Source organism: Cherax quadricarinatus, chromosome 38, assembly GCF_038502225.1.
Source record: "Cherax quadricarinatus isolate ZL_2023a chromosome 38, ASM3850222v1, whole genome shotgun sequence".
Taxonomy (NCBI): Eukaryota; Metazoa; Arthropoda; class Malacostraca; order Decapoda; family Parastacidae; genus Cherax; species Cherax quadricarinatus.
In genome coordinates this window covers 3,513,032-3,534,703 of record NC_091329.1, presented here as the reverse complement: position 1 = coordinate 3,534,703, position 21,672 = coordinate 3,513,032, and the positions used below count along the sequence as shown (strand labels likewise).

The window sequence follows — 21,672 nt, the reverse complement described above, 5'->3', positions numbered from 1 at the left end:
GATTCGTACGAGACCTGTCCACATGTGGCCTGAACTGCCCCTTGTGTGCCAGTGTGCGCGCATCTAAGGATACATTCGGTACATTCCATATTATCCATATTATCACTGTTTGGTGCTTGTTTCTGCAAAATAAGTCACCATGGGCCCCAAGAAAGCTTCTAATGCCAACCCTGTGGTAAAAAGGGTGAGAATTAGTATGGAAATTAAGAAAGATTTTGAAGGGTTTGGGGCTAACCCTGAGAAGCCTATACCAGTTGTGGAATACATTGTGCCTACTTCAAAAATTAAGGAAATGTGTGCACAGTGGGTTGAAGTGCAAACCTTTATGGATGAAAATCACCCTAACACAGCTATTACAATGACAATGTTGTGGCCCATTTTAGACAAATCGTAAAGGAACGGGAGGTACAGAGCTCTATGGACAGATTTATTGTGCAACTATATATATATATATATATATATATTTTTTTTTTTTTTTCAACAAGTCGGCCGTCTCCCACCGAGGCAGGGTGACCCAAAAAAGAAAGAAAATCCCCAAAAAGAAAATACTTTCATCATCATTCAACACTTTCACCACACTCGCACATTATCACTGTTTTTGCAGAGGTGCTCAGAATACAACAGTCTAGAAGCATACACATATAAAGATACACAACATATCCCTCCAAACTGCCAATATCCCAAACCCCTCCTTTAAAGTGCAGGCATTGTACTTCCCATTTCCAGGACTCAAGTCCGACTATATGAAAATAACCGGTTTCCCTGAATCCCTTCACTAAATATTACCCTGCTCACACTCCAACAGATCGTCAGGTCCCAAGTACCATTCGTCTCCATTCACTCCTATCTAACACGCTCACGCACGCTTGCTGGAAGTCCAAGCCCCTTGCCCACAAAACCTCCTTTACCCCCTCTCTCCAACCCTTTCGAGGACGACCCCTACCCCGCCTTCCTTCCCCTATAGATTTATATGCTTTCCATGTCATTCTACTTTGATCCATTCTCTCTAAATGACCAAACCACCTCAACAACCCCTCTTCTGCCCTCTGACTAATACTTTTATTAACTCCACACCTTCTCCTAATTTCCACACTCCGAATTTTCTGCATAATATTTACACCACACATTGCCCTTAGACAGGACATCTCCACTGCCTCCAACCGTCTCCTCGCTGCTGCATTTACCACCCAAGCTTCACACCCATATAAGAGTGTTGGTACTACTATACTTTCATACATTCCCTTCTTTGCCTCCATAGATAACGTTTTTTGACTCCACATATACCTCAACGCACCACTCACCTTTTTTCCCTCATCAATTCTATGATTAACCTCATCCTTCATAAATCCATCCGCCGACACGTCAACTCCCAAGTATCTGAAAACATTCACTTCTTCCATACTCCTCCTCCCCAATTTGATATCCAATTTTTCTTTATCTAAATCATTTGACACCCTCATCACCTTACTCTTTTCTATGTTCACTTTCAACTTTCTACCTTTACACACATTCCCAAACTCATCCACTAACCTTTGCAATTTTTCTTTAGAATCTCCCATAAGCACAGTATCATCAGCAAAAAGTAACTGTGTCAATTCCCATTTTGAATTTGATTCCCCATAATTTAATCCCACCCCTCTCCCAAACACCCTAGCATTTACTTCCTTTACAACCCCATCTATAAATATATTAAACAACCATGGTGACATTACACATCCCTGTCTAAGACCTACTTTTACCGGGAAGTAGTCTCCCTCTCTTCTACACACCCTAACCTGAGCCTCACTATCCTCATAAAAACTCTTTACAGCATTTAATAACTTACCACCTATTCCATATACTTGCAACATCTGCCACATTGCTCCTCTATCCACTCTATCATATGCCTTTTCTAAATCCATAAATGCAATAAAAACTTCCCTACCTTTATCTAAATACTGTTCACATATATGCTTCAATGTAAACACTTGATCTACACATCCCCTACCCACTCTGAAACCTCCTTGCTCATCCGCAATCCTACATTCTGTCTTACCTCTAATTCTTTCAATTATAACCCTACCGTACACTTTTCCTGGTATACTCAGTAAGCTTATTCCTCTATAATTTTTACAGTCTCTTTTGTCCCCTTTCCCTTTATATAAAGGGACTATACATGCTCTCTGCCAATCCCTAGGTACCTTCCCCTCTTTCATACATTTATTAAACAAAAGTACCAACCACTCCAACACTATATCCCCCCCTGCTTTTAACATTTCTGTCAGGATCCCATCAGTTCCAGCTGCTTTACCCCCTTTCATTTTACGTAATGCCTCACGTACCTCCCCCACACTTACATTCTGCTCTTCTTCACTCCTAAAAGATGGTATACCTCCCTGACCAGTGCATGAAATTACTGCCTCTGTTTCTTCCTTAACATTTAAAAGTTCCTCAAAATATTCTCGCCATCTACCTAATACCTCCATCTCCCCATCTACTAACTCCCCTACTCTGTTTTTAACTGACAAATCCATACTTTCCCTAGGCTTTCTTAACTTGTTTAACTCACTCCAAAATTTTTTCTTATTTTCATTAAAATTTCTTGACAGTGCCTCTCCCACTCTATCATCTGCTCTCCTTTTGCACTCTCTCACCACTCTCTTTACCTTTCTTTTACTCTCCATATACTCTGCTCTTCTTATAACACTTCTGCTTTGTAAAAACCTCTCATAAGCTACCTTTTTCTCTTTTATCACACCCTTTACTTCATCATTCCACCAATCACTCCTCTTTCCTCCTGCCCCCACCCTCCTATAACCACAAACTTCTGCCCCACATTCTAATACTGCATTTTTAAAACTATTCCAACCCTCTTCAACCCCCCCACTACTCATCTTTGCACTAGCCCACCTTTCTGCCAATAGTCGCTTATATCTCACCCGAACTTCCTCCTCCCTTAGTTTATACACTTTCACCTCCCTCTTACTTGTTGTTGCCACCTTCCTCTTTTCCCATCTACCTCTTACTCTAACTGTAGCTACAACTAAATAATGATCCGATATATCAGTTGCCCCTCTATAAACATGTACATCCTGGAGCCTACCCATCAACCTTTTATCCACCAATACATAATCTAATAAACTACTTTCATTACGTGCTACATCATACCTTGTATATTTATTTATCCTCTTTTTCATAAAATATGTATTACTTATTACCAAATTTCTTTCTACACATAGCTCAATTAAAGGCTCCCCATTTACATTTACCCCTGGCACCCCAAATTTACCTACTACTCCCTCCATAACATTTTTACCCACTTTAGCATTGAAATCCCCAACCACCATTACTCTCACACTTGATTCAAAACTCCCCATGCATTCACTCAACATTTCCCAAAATCTCTCTCTCTCCTCTACACTTCTCTCTTCTCCAGGTGCATACACGCTTATTATAACCCACTTTTCACATCCAATCTTTATTTTACTCCACATAATCCTTGAATTAATACATTTATAGTCCCTCTTTTCCTGCCATAGCTTATCCTTCAACATTATTGCTACTCCTTCTTTAGCTCTAACTCTATTTGAAACCCCTGACCTAATCCCATTTATTCCTCTCCACTGAAACTCTCCCACCCCCCTTCAGCTTTGTTTCACTTAAAGCCAGGACATCCAGCTTCTTCTCATTCATAACATCCACAATCATCTCTTTCTTATCATCTGCACAACATCCACGCACATTCAGACTTCCCACTTTGACAATTTTCTTCTTCTTATTCTTTTTAGTAATCTTTACAGGAAAAGGGGTTACTAGCCCATTGTTCCCGGCATTTTAGTTGACTTTTACAACACGCATGGCTTACGGAGGAAAGATTCTTATTCCACTTCCCCATGGATATAAAAGGAAAAGTAATAAGACCAAGAACTATTAAGATAAAATCAAAGAAAACTCAGATGAGTGTGTATAAATAAATGTGTACATGTATGTGTAGTGTGACCTAAGTGTAAGTAGAAGTAGCAAGACATACCTGTAATCTTGCATATTTATGAGACAGACAAAAGACATCAGCAATCCTACCATCATGTAAAACAATCACAGGCTTTCGTTTTACACTCACTTGGCAGGACGGTAGTACCTCCCTGGGTGGTTGCTGTCTACCAACCTACTACCTACTATATATATTTATATATAAATATATATGTATATATATACATATATATATGTATATATATATATATATATATATATATATATATATATATATATATATATATGATATATAGATAGAGATATATAGATATGAGATATAAGATATAGATATATAGATAGATATATAGATATATAGATATATAGATAGATATATAGATATATAGATAGATATATAGATATATAGATAGATATATAGATATATAGATAGATAGATAGATAGATATATAGATATATAGATAGATATATAGATATATAGATATATAGATATATAGATAGATATATAGATATATAGATATATAGATAGATATATAGATATATAGATATATAGATAGATATATAGATATATAGATAGATATATAGATATATAGATATATAGATAGATATATAGATATATAGATATATAGATAGATATATAGATATATAGATAGATATATAGATATATAGATATATAGATAGATATATAGATATATAGATATATAGATAGATATATAGATATATAGATAGATATATAGATATATAGATAGATATATAGATAGATATATAGATATATAGATAGATATATAGATAGATATATAGATATATAGATAGATATATAGATAGATATATAGATATATAGATATATAGATAGATATATAGATATATAGATAGATATATAGATAGATATATAGATAGATATATAGATAGATAGATAGATAGATAGATAGATAGATAGATAGATATATAGATAGATATATAGATAGATATATAGATATATAGATATATAGATATATAGATATATAGATATATAGATAGATATATAGATATATAGATATATAGATAGATATATAGATATATAGATAGATATATAGATAGATATATAGATATATAGATAGATATATAGATATATAGATAGATATATAGATATATAGATAGATATATAGATATATAGATAGATATATAGATAGATATATAGATAGATATATAGATAGATAGATAGATAGATAGATAGATAGATAGATAGATAGATATATAGATAGATATATAGATAGATATATAGATAGATATATAGATAGATATATAGATAGATATATATATATATATTAGCTACAGGCACAGAGCTATTAGAGATATTAACAATGCAAGGAATTTGCAAGAGCAGGCAAAATATACACAAACACTGATCTCTGGCTGATGAGATGAAAAGCTGTTTGTGTATATTTCGCCTGCTCTTGTGAATTCCTTGCATTGTTAATATCTCTAGTAAGGCTGATGCATGCAGGGGATGAGATGAAAAGCTGTAAGCCTTCTCCCTGAAAGCTGGCTGCCTTGGATCAAAGTCTAGCGCAAGCTGGACTCCAAGATATTGGTCCAGTGTGGGTAGATTGGTAAAGCACAGCGTACCTTGTTCCAAGGCTCATAGGTTCGAGTCTCCTTCAGCATGAATGCATTTGGTAAAAAAATTAACCAAGAAAAAGATAAATTTAGCTTTCAACAAATCGTAAATATGTATTAAATCTATGTTTCTGATAATCTCTGAAACAAGTGTGAACTCTCTATATATACATGCAGTGAACTTTCTAAAGTATTGATGCAGTTGGTAAAAAAAAAAAACTTGATTAATCCTTTCAGTGTCTCTGATGTAGATCTATGCCATTGAAGCCAGTGTCATTTAAGTAGATTTACGTCTTAATTACAGCACCCTCAGATATGTTGTAATAAGTCAGTTTTAGTTTTGACATAAAAAACAGGTCTGTGAGGTGGTTGTGCACAGTATAAAAAAATCCTGCTCCCTGCAGTGCATGATGGGAATCACTAACCTCTAACATTGCATTTGGGTTAAAATAGCATCTTAAGGCATTCTTGATTTCAGTTGATTGAGTAACTGGAAGGCATATTAGTGAAATAGAGATAAATTTGAAAAAAATTAAATGGAAGTGGGCTGAAATAGGCCTCAAAGTAGCAGAAATATTGGATTTTCAGAAATTCTCCTGAGGAAAGGTTGACCACCTCCCAGTCTTTTTTTTTTTTTTTTTTTTTTTTTTTTTTTTTGTTTTTTTTTTTTTTATAGTTATTTGGATGGCCTAGACCTTGACTAATCATTCATGGTTATATTTTGATTAGTTGAGGAAATAGAATAAAACTTAGATTTTTTTGGGTGTGATGGTGGATTCAAAATGGAGGGCAGGTATTATATAGGCGAGGCCTGGGGATGTGATTAATAAACAGAGGAAAGCTACTTTACTGGCTGGAATGCCTACAGTGTGTATTTTGGACTCTTTATTTTTAAATTACCATAGTTATGACAGTTGAATGGGCAGTTTCTTGTAGAAGAAATAATGAGGAACTGATCAGCTTGAGCAATAGATTTTTCCAAAAATAGGTCTCAAAGTGGGTAAAATTGCAGTTTTGTAAAATACTCCCTAATCTCCAGCTTCACTTCTACATATGTCTAAGTTCTCCATCAAGCTTATTATTTTTTGTGTTTTTATCCTTAGAAAAAGATATTGTACCAGTTTAGAAGATTTTTTTTTTTTAAATTACAACTGTCAGAGAAAAAGATATTGTACCAGTTTAGAAGATTTTTTTTTTTTTAATTACAACTGTCAGGACTTTTAATTTTGAGTTTGACAGTGAAAAGGTTAAAAAATAATTTTTTTAAGTGATTATAACTGTAGATCATCAGTCACAAGTAATTTATTGGTTAAAAAGTTCCAATGTCTTCAGTGCAAAACATCGTAAGTCGGGGCTCTACTGTATGTGAGAAATCCATTCATACTTTAGAAGGAATGGTTGAATATCAGCATAGCAATTAATTGATAAAATTCACTACAATATTGGAATGAAAACTTTTTTATTTACTTTGAATGTTGGTTCTGTCTTGTTCAATGGAAGTGTTGTATCATGCTTATAATTATCCTTCTTGTAGCTACAGGCACAGAGCTATCTATTAATATGTTCATCATACAATTTTTAAAAATTTCCATTGGTTGTAGCACTTGCTGCCTCTTTCAATTTGCTTATTCTTCTACATCTCTATCTACAAAGAAAATTTTCCCAGTATTCCTTTGGGTCCTTTTTTTTTTTTTTTTTTTATATCTTTGGTCTCCTGTTGTCCCTGTTGAATATACTGGAAAAATGTCTTTATCTATTCTTCCATATCCTTTTATAATCTTACACTTATCATATCCCATCTTTTAATGCTAACAGCCAGTGTAGGTATCTTCAGTGTTGTCATCCTTTCATTGTAACTCATATTTTTTAGCTCAGAAATCCATTTTATAGGCTCTTCTTTGGGCTTCATATGTTTTTTATTTGTGGACACCACACAGCAGCTGCTTATCCAATTTTGGTCTAACATACATTAACAGCTTTTTACAGCATCTTTCCATCCATATATATGAAAGCTATTTTATAGTTAGCCAGTGTAGCATAGGCATTTCTCACAGTTTCAGTTACAGGAGGGTCCCACTTTACAGTGCTTTGCTTTACAATGTTTTGCCAGTGCAATGGTTTTGAGTTATACCCATTCTGCATTTATTCAGACTTCCTACATTAAATATATTCACCACTCACTATAAACTATGGACGAAAATATTTTAACGTAAGTAATATGTATACTGTATGTGCATTTTTTAGGCCTAGCTCTATTGATCACTTAATATGTGATAGTGTAAACATGTTATTAGGTTATGTTTCACTTTACAGCAGTGGCCAGGAACCTAACCCTCCTGTATTTGATCTCTTAGTGGCTATTTTTTTATTAATAGTAACTTGTAGATCCCTTTCTTAGTATGATACTCAAGAAAAAATTGTCAAGCAACCTATACATATTCTTAATGTTGTCTGATTTTGCTTTCTCCAATTTTCATTACATGGGAGTTATTAAGATTAATTTCCATCATTTAGCTGTCACTCCATTTGCTCGATTTATCCAAACCATCTTGTAATGTTTTGCAGTCATATTTATTATTTAATTTGCATGAGATGTTTTTGCATCATCTGTAAATAAATTCATATAGTTTTCCATTAGCCAAAATACTCTGCATTCCAGGGTTTTTCTATAAAATATGACAGTAATGTCATCTTTTTCTGAAACTTGTGTAAACCACACTTTCTTGAAATAAACTTTATCATTTATCATCAAAAAATAGTAGGGGCAAGTAGAGATTCTTGATGCACCTCAATGGTAACATTTCTCCAAGGGGACATAGTGTCCTCTTGTTACTGTTTGCATTTTCCTCTCAAACAGATAGTCTTTCATCCATACTGTTCGGTATCTGTACAGACTGATAAGGAACAGCATTTCCAGAGGTCCTGCAAATCTGAAATCCAGTAATACAAAATAATTTTCAGTTTTTTTTTTTTTTTTTAGATTTGAGCTCTGTGTTTCAGATGCCAAGTCTCTTTAATATATCACGCTTATCGGGTTATGTTTGGCATTCATGAGAAAGAAAAACCTGAATGAAAAGAGATATGGGTAGGGTTAAGCCATTGAGCATATTTTGAACAAAATTTTAAGGTGAATTTTCAGTTCAGGGGCGCAGCAAGTTTGAAAAAAATGTGCACCACGAGAAAACCTGTGGATGATTGAATCTATTTGTGGGTTGCCCATCAGTGAAAACACTGAATAATCGAACCCTGCAAATATGGAATCCCACGAGTTGTAAGTAAGTTTATTCTGGTATACACAGATACAGTTACATATAGTGGGGTGTTCAACTGTATATGATTACAATAATGTGACTTTCATTGCAACAATTTTGTTGGCCTTACATTGTAAAAATAACTATAATAATATAATAATAATAATAATAAAAATAATAATATAAAATAATAATAATAAAATAAAATAATAATAAAAATAATATAAATTAATAATAAATTATGGAGGGATTCGAGGAAGTTGGTTAGCTGGACTTGAGTTTTGAAGTGGGAGGTACAGTGCCTGTACTGTGAAGAATAGTTGGGGATGTTACAGTTTGGAGGTTAGTTAGAATTGTAGAGTCTGTGTACTATTGGCAAGACAGTCACTGAATGCAAGATGGTGAATGTGCTTTCTTCTTTGGGTCACCCTACTCGGTGGGAGATGGCTGACGCAATATTAAGAAATAATGCGTACGTATTAAACAAACATGATGTATGTTGACGTAAACAGAGTTACATTTATTTGTGACAGTAATATGTGCTAGAACATAAAGAGTAGTTAGAATATACCTTTTTTTTTTTTTTTTTTTTTTTTTTTTTTTTTTCATTTTCTTATATATTTGAGAAATCATATAGGCCTTACTTGTACTTAATGTAACAATCAGGACAGTATTTAGGCACCAAATTATATATAGAATGTTTCTTTAACAAATAAGAGCATTCATCATTATCAACCATGAAAAATCATCATTGAGCTTGTCATTCGGGGTACCTTAATGTCATTGTGATAGACCTTGATCTTGTACAATGACTATTCAGTAATTTACCTACATTGTACTGCAACATAATAAGCTTTAATTTGATACTTATATATTCAATAGCACTTAATGAATAAATGCCACTGATAAGGGCTATATCATCTCGCAAGGAATTTTTGCATGTTTAGTTGGAGGAAAGTTAAACAAGGAGTTTATGTGTCCAGAGTGTATACTACCTTTTCTACCATTCTTAGCTCCCTCCCATTTTCCAAAGTTACATCACTTTTAATTATTTTTAACTTAGAAATAGCTTCTGTGCTCTCTCTTGCTTACTGTCGATCTCTCTTGTGTCATTGGAAGTACAGTACTGTAGTTTTTATGAGCCTTGCATGGAGGTGAAAATAAGAACTGTTGGTAAGGAAGGGATTGGGAAGAGGCAAGTAGTCATTCTATGCATTTTCATAGGGTATCTATCACATTACCATTACTCGTTCCCTCCCTTCTTTTCAAAGTTATCCCAAGAAGATGAACAAGAGGTCTGTATATAGCATAGTCGTTGCTATATAAACAAAGTAAATACTGTATGTGCATCAAAATTTGAGAACTTAACCTAGTTTTTTTTCTGAAGGTCTGACTTACATCTGGCACCCCCAGACTGTCCATTTCTAGGCTGTTCTGTATTTGTATTTTATACCATAAAATAAAATATGAATACAACTGCTGTATAATATGACATTCAAACATCCATAAAGCAGAGAAAAGTTGTCTTTGTATATGAGTTCCTTACCAAAAAAAAAATTCAGGTTAACAAAAATTTTCCTTAAACAGTGGTAAAGAAAATTCATCATTGTTTCATATAAGATGGACAAATTATTGTAAGAATAACACCCACATATTAGCCAGTGAACAGGACTTAAATGGTCTCCATGGTGAATCTTGTCTGCTGAACCAGTTATCACACTTTGAGCCTTTCATGCTTTATTTTCACATCATAACTTTTGTGGTTGCCCTTTTTTTAATAGCGTTAACACAATCTCATGCACTCTACTGTACATACTTCCACCTATCCACTTTGAGTTCTTCAGATTTTTTCTTTAATTTATTTTTTGAAGCTCTTGTTTTATTTTGTAACGTTATAAATTATTTCATTCTGTTTTATTTGCTTTGTCTGCAGTCTTGTAATTTTCATTATGTTGGCTACTTTCGTTTATCTGTGATGTATACCTCTTGTAGATTCCTGGTAATCTTTCATAATTTTGACTGGAATGGTTTTCTTCTAGAGAGACTTTCCATATTGTAAACATTGCAATCTTCTACATCTTCAAAATATTCAGTATGTAAACTTTTAGATTTTTCTGTGAATTTCTTTTTTCTGACTTTCAAAGCCTTATTAAAAAGCCTTAGTTGTACAGAAAATCATTTGGACAAGAGCAACTAACATAAGCAAACCTCTTTCAACCATATGTAAATATTTTGTAATTGACCACTTGGTCATTCGCTACCTTTCTTGTTAAACGTAAGATTATAACTACACAAGAAATGGAAATAAGTCACTCTGTCTGACTTTTTTGGGTTATCCTAGGTACTTTACACATATGCTGCTATGTGTGATAATCTATGTAACTGTATTTGTGTATACCTGAATAAACTTACTTAAGTCTTACATACTGCTGCGTCTAGCTCTTACGTAGTTTGTAAGCCTTATGATTAGCTTCACCAAATCCATTGCATAATTAGTGGCTTTCTTTTGTACGTACTATTTCACTCATGTATGCTCAAAGAAATAAAGCATTATCATTATTATTAAAAATTAAAATTAAAAATTAAAATTCTTTATCTCTCTGTTGATATTACAATATGGGGTTTTGAACTGTAGTATTGGCATGCCTCTGGCAAGACAGTGATGGAGTGAGTAACGATGAAAGTGCTTCTTCTTCTTTTTCAGGTCACCCTACCTCTGTGGGAAAAGGCCAGTGTGTTAAAAAAAAAAAAAATTATTTTTTGTATTTACAAATATCCCTTGTACGTATATAATTTACACACGGGAAACACTTCAGGTAGGATAATGTAAGCATCTCCAGTCCTGTGACTGCAAACAGATATCATACTTTAATCAGTAGTTAACCCTTTGACTGTTTCGGTCATATATGTACGCCTTACGCGCCACTGTTTCTGACGTATTTATACGCGTAAATTCTGGCGGCTTTAAATCAAGGGGGAGAAAGCTGGTAGGCCCACATGTGAGAGAATGGGTCTGTGTGGTCAGTGTGCACTACATAAAAAAAATCCTGCAGCATACAGTGCGTAATGAGAAAAAAAAAACTGACCGTTTTTTTTTTTTGGATTAAAACGCCGACTTTGAGGTGTATTTTCGTATAGTATTTATCGTTGTATTCTCGTTTTCATGGTCTCAGGTGATAAAATGGAAAACATATTACAGAAGTAGAGATTACTTTCACGATGAAAACTACCTTGAAATTGAGCTCAAAGTAGCGGAAATGTTCGATTTTTACCAATGTTCAAGAGTAAGCAAATCACACCACACGTCCAATACACATCAACTGGGGAGTCTAATATTCTTTCACTAGTGCACTGATATTATTTATACCATTTTTACAATAATGCAGTAGTCTGCATAACAGTAAATTTTGTATTTTTTTGTATGAATAAAAAATCAAAATAGAAAGCAATGGTAATATAAGAGGGGCCTAGAGACGTGACTGATGAACAGAAGATATGTTATTTTAGTGCCAAGAATGTCTACATTGTTTATTCTGGACCCTATTTTGAAATTGGCATCTTTTTTAATTTGTGTGAAATTGGCCAAATTGCCAATTTCTGACCACTTTATTGTGTAGTTCAAATCGGTAAATGGGCGGTTTCTTGTACTCAACTGATAGAAAAAATGGAGTTCTAAAGAAATAGCTATGAGTTTGGTCAACTGGAACAACGGAATTGGCCAAAAACAGGGCTCAAAGTTGGCAAAATCGCCAATGCGTATATGTCGTCGAGACCTCTAACTTTGCAGGAGCGTAATTCCATGAGTTTTCGACCAAATCTCATACTTTTGGTGTCATTATCATCGGGAAAAGTTTCTCTATCATTTCTTATTTTTTTTTTTTTTTTTTTTTTTTTTCCAAAAATTTATCGACATAGAATGACAGTTTCAGAAAGGGGCCTGCAACAGTCAAAGGGTTGAAGACATGTTGGCAAACACATAGCATGTTTTATTATGGACATGCTTCAGTCCTGGGACCAAAACATACTCACAGTAAAATGTTCTGAGTTTTCATTCATATGTCTTTAACCACAACACACACACACACACACACACACACACACACACACACACACACACACACACACACACACGCACACACACACACACACACACACACACACACACACGAAGGTACAGCTGGAAGTTGTAAATTCAGATGAGTCACAAGGATGTTAGGAAGTACTTCTTCAGCCTTAGAGTAGTAAGGAAATGGAATGACCTGGAGAGTGAAGGAGTAGAGGCAGGATCCACACATAGCTTTAACAAAGATTTAATATGACTTTCGAAGCCAGGAGAGTGTGAGCCTAGTAGTGATTAGCAAAGAGGCAGGGCCAGGAGCTAAGACTCGACCCCTGCAACCACATATAGGTGCGTGCACAGAGAGAGAGAGAGAGAGAGAGAGAGATAGGTAGGCAGATAGATGGGGCAGGCATAAGTTCATTCCAAAACAGAGAAATAGGCAAAAAAAATATATTTAGCAGCAAATTTTGGAAGGTGATGAGAGCAAAAAACCTGGATTAATATATGAAGTCAGCCAACTCACAAATCTCTGGAAAATGCAAGACCATAAGTATTAATATTGTACTATGGAACACTGATAGTTCAATTCAGTTCGATCCTGAAGTGGTCTTATGTTTGTCCGATAAAGTTGAATGTGAAACTGTAAAGAAAATTTTCAAGGGAAAATTTACAAAATAAAAAAATTGAAGTACAAATCAAATAAAAAACACTCAATGCCTGTTGTCAATTTTTCCTTGTAAAATGTGCATATGAAAAGGATTGGTATGTATATGAGGGGATTTGATTTATGCATCATTTTTAGTTGAATTTAGTACAACAGGATTGATCAAAGATTATTGAGAAACAAGAATAGTACAAGTACAGTCTATCTATATCCAGGTCATCACCTGAAGCTTCAGATCTCTTGAGTAAGGGCAATAGTTTTTTACACAAATCAGTTTTACCAGCTGAGAGCTGTTATCTTACCTCAACTCATAATGTGGGTTACTTTCTATTATTATTATCCATGTGTTTTACTTGTGCATCTCATATCCAAGTCATCCTCATGATATACTGCTTGCTAGTGAAACTGTATGCCATTTGATCCAGAAATAATACATGTACGGTATACCTAAAGAGGGAAGAAATTCTTTTAGTGTAATACTACAGTGATTATGATCACATAGTTCATCATTACTGAGTCTCAGTTCACTAGTTACGTAGAGTCTATGACTACACCAACAGTATTTGCTTCACTAAGTACTCTGTATATAGGAACGTCCTTATCACAGTCTATTTTTTAATGTTGTCCTCATTTGCATCTGGAATCATTTTATAAATTTTTGGCATATGAACGTACTTTCCCTATCCACTTTCTCTGTTTCAAGATGGAACCCCCTCAAATTTATGCTCACTGTCTGAATGATAACCATCGCTCTTGAACATGCCATTCAATCTCACGTGTACTTTCAGTCACCTCATCCCATGACTCTGCAGTATTATGAGTCCCAACTTCAATTAATTTTTTTTCTGAAATGCTTGCAATCCCCCATTTTTATATAGCAACAAGGTATTCATGATTCTTCTACAATATATATAGTTAAAGGATTTAATCATTTTTTGATCCATAGGCTGGATAAGAGCACTACAGTTAGGTGGCAAAAAGGCTGTGATAAACATTATTTACAACCATTTTTTCTACAGGTGGATGAGCAGAGTAATGATCCTTCACTAGCATAGTCTTGCAGTCTCTTAAGTTCCCTGATACTGGCAATGCTCCCTGGGCTCTCTCACAAAATGTTTAAAAACCATTCAAGGGTAACCTACACAATCTTATTTGCCTTGTAATGTACCAGGAAGGTTTTCTTTATACCTGTGATTGTTTGTACAGAACAAGATCACCCTTATGAAACTATAATAGCACACACCATAACAGTTAATCTTCCTTATAATCCTTTTAAACTATCCATTGCTTTATGTCTCATCAGCATTATATATTTGGTAAGGAGTCAAATTACATTCCTCTTCAAACTTGGTAAATTCATTGAAATAGTTAAGTGTACACAAACCTGGTTTGCAAATGCTTTCTTATACATATTCAGCTTTAGGCTGATGAATACTGTGGTGCTTTTTAAATCCATTAAGCCACCATGAGTTTACTCATTATTTCCTTCAATTTTCCATTTTATCATGGAAATATACTTCACCTTTTCCAATAAACAATTACCAAAAATAGGAACACCTTTACTATGCTGCTGTCAAAACTGTTCATATAAATCCTTATCAACATTTTTGTTAAGCAGGCCATTATTAATTATAATGGCCTTGTCACATTCAGTTTTTGTATAATATTCTGTAATACCTTCTTTTTTTTCTTATATCACATACGTACTGTTAATTTTCCAATATAGTACAATATTCTGCGACAGTCATATCACATTCCTTTTTTCATTTGCTGTAATAATGCCACTTTTTTCCATCGCAATAATCGTAATAATATGACTGAAAACAGATCACAGAACAGGTGGGTGAGGGTTGAACCCACAGCAGGTGTGTGAACCACTGATCCATGCTGGCCTAACAAGATTCATCCAACTAAGCATGTTTCTGTACATCATATGAATGTTGCCATGGGTTCCCACCCCACCCACTCTCTGATTTGCACTCTCTTTCTCAATCATAATTTTTCACATGGGTTTTGTTCATCAACATAGCTGGTACATCCAATTTATTTTGGGTTAATTTTTTTTTTTTTTTTTTTTTTGCATGCCACACTTACCAGAAAGGCTTACTGTTCTTGATTTACAACCCTAAAAAAAGACATAATGATTGATTCCAACATCAGTGAAAAAATAAAATCTAGAGAGTTTCAGGTTCCAGGTTTGAGTGGCATGGGTGTAAAGAAATTGGGTAAGCACATGGGCAGGCAAGGGGCAGCATGATCGAATGGTGGTGTCTGCTGAGAAACAGCAGCTGAAAAAAAAGTACAAGTGCATAAGCCTACCAGGGCTGTTGCAAGGCTAGGCAGTGGGCAGAGGCTGATGACTGAAGTACTCATCAAGCAGTGTACAGTGTATCAGAACTCGGATGAACATGATTACCACATCACCTTTAGAGCACCAAAAGGAAGATTCAGATTATTTGAGGCTTCAGATTATTTAGTTTCAGTGTTCCTCAGTACTGTATTTAGTACAGTACTAGGATTGGAGGAAAAAACATAGGGATAATAGAAAAAAAAAGGGATAATAGAAAAAAAGTCAGACCCAAACCTACTCTATATTCAAGTTCATGAAAAGCAAACCTGAATGCAAAAGATAAAATACTGTTAATTCCACACGTGGGGTGTCTATATTTTAGGGATGGTTAATTCAAATAAACACACTAATAATAACAGTGAAAACTTTATTAACTAAGCTAGAATACACTTGGGAAATCACAACTATAAAAGTTTTACAAGGATATTACACAGTTCATTAAAATGTATCACTAATAGGATCATTTATAATTACAACACAATTTACGCTACTTAAAATATCTCACTAGGCTTGACACTCTTTCACTTAATGAACAAAGCACTTTTCATCAATATTTCTCTGTACAATTAATAACACTTGACAGAATACTTCATTACTAGCATTGTATTTCACACTTTATCACACCTAATTAGACATTATCTCAGTATCACCACTCTGTACTCGGTGTGTAATTGCCAGTGTATCTTTTCTAAATTTTCTGTCACCATCTTTGTCTTTTTACTGACTGATGACTGCATCTTTGTTAACTGCTGATCACTTCTTTTCTAACTGCTGACTGTATCCTGACTGACCCAGCTGAGCATTCTCTCCAGCCTTAAATATGCTGATTCTTGCCAGAGAGAGATCTATCCTGGAATGTTCAGCCATCACTTTGTCATATACTGGCTGATAGCAGCTAATCACAGAAAGCCAAATCAGGCAAACTAGCACTCTCTTGTGTTGACAAATAATGAATTATCACCTTCCATGCTATTATGTATAGCACAAGCATCACAGTACAAGAAATCACGTTTGATTAATTTTTTTTAAATCAAAGGGAAACATATATGAGATATTTAATATGAAGTTCCAGTGTACAGTTACTTATAATAGAAAAGACTACAGTTAACTTGGCATACTCTTCCCAACAGTCAAAGGAGATAAAGGCTGCTGAAATAACTTGAAAGGAAGTAAAGAAACCATCTTTGGATATTGAAAAAAAGGAGTAGAAATAAATAAAATATTGGCCTTGGTTTTGAAGATGTGTGAAAGAATTTAGCTGACCACTGGATTTTTTCTGAATTTTATACCTAGAAGATAAATTGGCAGACAGCATCAAGCATTTTGATATTATTTAAAAGGAAACATGCTTTAAATCACAAACCTGCTTTGTGAATGAGTGTTGTCAAAACACTGAAGTGAATAATTAAAGAAAGTGGGTTAAATATCTAGAGATCAGCAACATGCTAATTATTAAACAATCTGTCTTCAAAGCAGCAAAATTCTTTCAACTAGATTCATTTAGCTATCACTGTTAAGTGTCAGAAATGCTATTGAAGAAGGAATGGATGGGCAGACTGCATTTGCTTACTTTTCAAAACTTTTGATGAGGTTACTCAAGAAACACTGATCTGAAAGCAACCAAATACATACAGAAGAAATTTTTCTTTCAAATAAAAATGTATGTAAACAGTGATAAGAAGAAAACTGTCATCATGGAGCCATTCACTAGCAGAGTCTCACTAAAGAATTGATAAGGAAGATTTCTTAACCCCATCAACTAACAGAATAAGAGGCTGTAATCATTAACTAAGAGCTGCCAGTAGGATACAGTACAATGTTGGTTTTTTATGCAGAGTAATGAACAGTTGAATGGTTAACAAAAAAGGTAATACTACACTTTTAAATGCTGCAACCACTGGGAATTTTAAAAAAGAACTATGATAGATTAAATACTGAAAATGGGGAACCATGAGTTTAGCTCAGCTCCTTTAAACACAAATAGGTAATCACAAGAATACTACTCCCAACAATGTTCCTAAATGATACAGTATAAATGACCTGCCAGGAGTAAATAACTGCCTATCGTAAAACACAGCATTGTAGTATATGTATATGGAAGTTTCCTGACAATGCAAACATGCTAAAGAAAATATAAAACAAGCATGGCTTATAAAACCCTACAATAAGATTTTAAATACATACAGTTAGCAAATTGAGTGATACATGGATGATTGGAACATAGTAGAGTATATATGTAATATATGCCACAGTCATTGCAAAGAGCAAAAATAGTACCGTATTTTCCAGCATATAAGGTGCATGAGCACATAAGACACACCCCAATTTTGGCAGGCATATTCTGTAAAAAAATAAAAACTTTTTCCATGATCTTTATAGCCCTCCCCACTATCAAATCATTTTAAAACTTCTTATGTATTCAAATCCATATTAAACCCCACTATTTCCCTGTTCTTCATAATGCTCATGATATTCATGGTCACTGTCATCTTCATCCATGCATTCCTCAGAGTCATCAATGCTCTCTGAGTCTGAAGTGTCTGTTTCCTCATATAAAAGGTTATCTCTCACATCAAGAATATTGTTAATGCCTTACTTCTTAAACTAGATATTTGTTTACACTGAGTGTTGGCTGCTTGCTGGCATGATGTTTCCAAGCAACTGTAACATAACATTAGTAAACAATTGCTAAAGCGTAAGCCAAAGCCAACCCTTGATCCTGACCTTGAGCATATAAGGTGCAGGCTGATTTTATTTTTCAAGACTTTTTTGGGGTAAAAAAGTGCCCCTTATATGCCAGAAAGTATGGTATGATAAATGAATTGAAGAAGAAACACCAAAGTACAGTTCTAACACAAATTGGTGATCACGTGTACTGATTCTCATGTTCTGTAACATATAAACAGTAAATATCCAGTATGCGTGCATATTTCTTTAGTTCCTTTTAATCATTACCATAAATAGTGTAAAAGATAAGGAACTATTGAGCTGCATACCTGAGGGGATCTTGCAGTGCATAATATTAACTCTACCATGAGTTATTTATTTGTTCAGCATCAGTGATCTAGATGTTACAACATCAGTAATATGCAATCATTTGTACAAGAAATAGTTATCTCCAAAGAATTTTGACTGTGAATTCTCATTAAGATACACTTTAAATCCTGCTGATATTTTACACTGACATATATGTTACAAATTTTTTAAGAGTATTTGAGGTGATGTTTGTGTGGACTTTGTTTTATATTTTTAGGCAAATAGTTTTTTCTAATACTCTTCAAATTTTTAATGGAATATCCCCTTTTTTCAAATGTCAGCCATGTTTTTTTTCATGACCAACCCTCTTCGTTGGAATGATCTGCTTTGTGATTTTTGTGTAGTGGGCCGTGAATTGTGTTGGGTCTCTGGTCCGGTGCGTCGATCTCACCTACTGCTCTCTCCTGCATGACAACCCTGCCTAGCGTCCGTTCTCCTCTGGGACCAGCCAGTCTTCCCTCAGTTGGCTACCTACTCTCATCTATCTATCTTGCTCATTTTCCTCTCACTTAACATGTGGTTGCTGCCCCTGGTGCTGCTGCTGCTGAAGAAGACCAATGCAGTCCCACTCATCAGATCCCTCTTACATTCATTTCATAATCCTCTCATCCACATCGTAGTCTTTCTTCTCTCCGTAATACTCGATTGTCTTTTGTTACAATCATTTCTTACTGCAGAGGGAACTTTGGAGATGGTCCTTGGTAATCACGGACAACCCCCTTAGATGTAGATGCTAAATCACTTTTAGTAGTTGCTAATGGCAGCAGTAGTTTCACAGTAAAATTGCGCTGACCCTTGTTAGTAAATAGAATATAAACACATTTAGATATATTATAATTATATGACCTTTACATTAAGGAAAGATTTACTCTTCTGGTGTGTCTCTGGACAATACATATGCTCTAAGTTGTTTCATTTTCATGGTGCCGTTTCTCACATTTTCTTTTGTTTTCCTTTTTTGTATCCCTGCTCGCCGTCTTCATCATAAAAGGATTTCGAGGTGAATATGGAAAGAGATACTGGACTCCAGTATAACTCGTGTAGTGCAGTATTTGGCTGTAGTTGTGAATAGTGGTTCTGTTTTGTTGACCTCTACCACGCGTGTCCTCAGTCCTCTCCCCCACCCTACACCTGGTCTTCCCCTAGACACTGTTATTCCCTTCTCTAAGTACCAATGGTAACTATCCAGTTTTGTTTTGCTACCTTTCAGTTCCCTGTGATATTTTATGTTTTTTTAATGGCAAACCCAACCACCATTTTGACCAGCTCTGCAGAATCGTGTGTCTGGTCAGTTGCCAAACACCAGAAGCATGTCCTAGCCAATCAGCACAAGGAGTCTCTGAGTTTAGCCAGGCAGCACTAGGAATCCTGTAACATTAGAGCCAATCAGCACTGGAAGTTTTATAATTTCTTAGTCAATCAGCACTAGGAATATAATATTCCAACCAATCAGATCTTCCCAGTCCGCACACACACAGAGTCCCTATTTTTATTTGACCATCTCTGAAGTATTCCTTGTTTGATTTTGTTGGTTGATTTGAAGTATAGATTATAGTTTGTAGTGGTGAGTGTATCTTAGTCTGTTTGCTTTGGTATGCTAACAAATACGCAGTATGTCTTCATCTCACTGATTTGCACATCTTGTTCATTTTAAAGTTATTTAAATTTCTTTGGACACTAAAATTCAAGTTAATGATATGCCATAAATATATTATTACTCCTTTCTTATCAGTGAGATTGAAGACATAGTGATTTATTTGCTTTTTCTTAAGCTACTTCTTGTTTCATCTTTTTAATTCCTTTATTTTTTGAGCCTTTAAAGAAATTTCAAAGATAATCACATGGCTCATTCCATATTATAGAATTATGTTCATTGCTTTTTTATAAACAAATGAATTAGATCAAAAATACTTCTGTATTTCTAAACTCCTACACATGTCATGAATATATAATATAGACATTTATAAGATTCCATATGAGGAGATAACATAAAACTATGTATACTCATTATTGCTGAAAGAATTGCCATTACCCATGGTGTCAGAAATTTAAAGTAGTGTTAGGAAAACTACACGTGGGAATCACTTCCTTTACTCCTCTGCAAACCTTAAATCCCTGTTCTTTCTTCTTATTCTGCATTTGTTCTTATTTCTCTTGCATGTTCACTTGTGTGTGTGTGTGTTGATCAAAGGCATCTGTACAGATGGCTGATAAAGGAATGGAGAGATAACTTATAGACAAGAAAGTCAAAATTATTATATGAAGAAATAGAATTATGAATTATTACTAGTATTAAAAACAGTAGGCTACTGTATAGCGTAAGTCTCAATTAGTAAAAAAAATTTTAGTAGCACCTACAGTGTTTATGTGTCTAGCTGTGCAGTCCACTTTAAATGTGTTAAAAATTATATCCACAGTCTCCCTCTCCATACCTTTTGTATGTGTTAGGCTCAGCTCATAACAATAATCAAGAGCTATCAGTTAAATCAAGGATTCCTCAGTGGCAAAGATGCACATCAGTAGTTCAATTCCAAATTATGCTGATCCTGACACATCAATAAACTATCTGCTATAAAAGTAGCAAATACCTTTTTTTGTTTATCAGAAAGATTGCTGATTAGTTTAATGCCTCATATCTGTAAATATTTTCTTGTTGATAAAAAAAGTGTAGGTTTTCTAGTAGCTTTTATGCACCATAGTTGTTCTGTATAACTCATCGGCAATCTTTGTATCACCACCTAAGGTTTGG

General features: G+C 34.5%; 1 protein-coding gene across 18 annotated transcripts in view; it reads left to right on the top strand.

The window, feature by feature from the left end:
• Positions 1-21,672, top strand: part of Rab3-GEF (Rab3 GDP-GTP exchange factor) — a 277,389-nt gene that overhangs the window by 232,187 nt on the left and 23,530 nt on the right. The gene's annotated exons all lie outside the window — the stretch shown is intronic.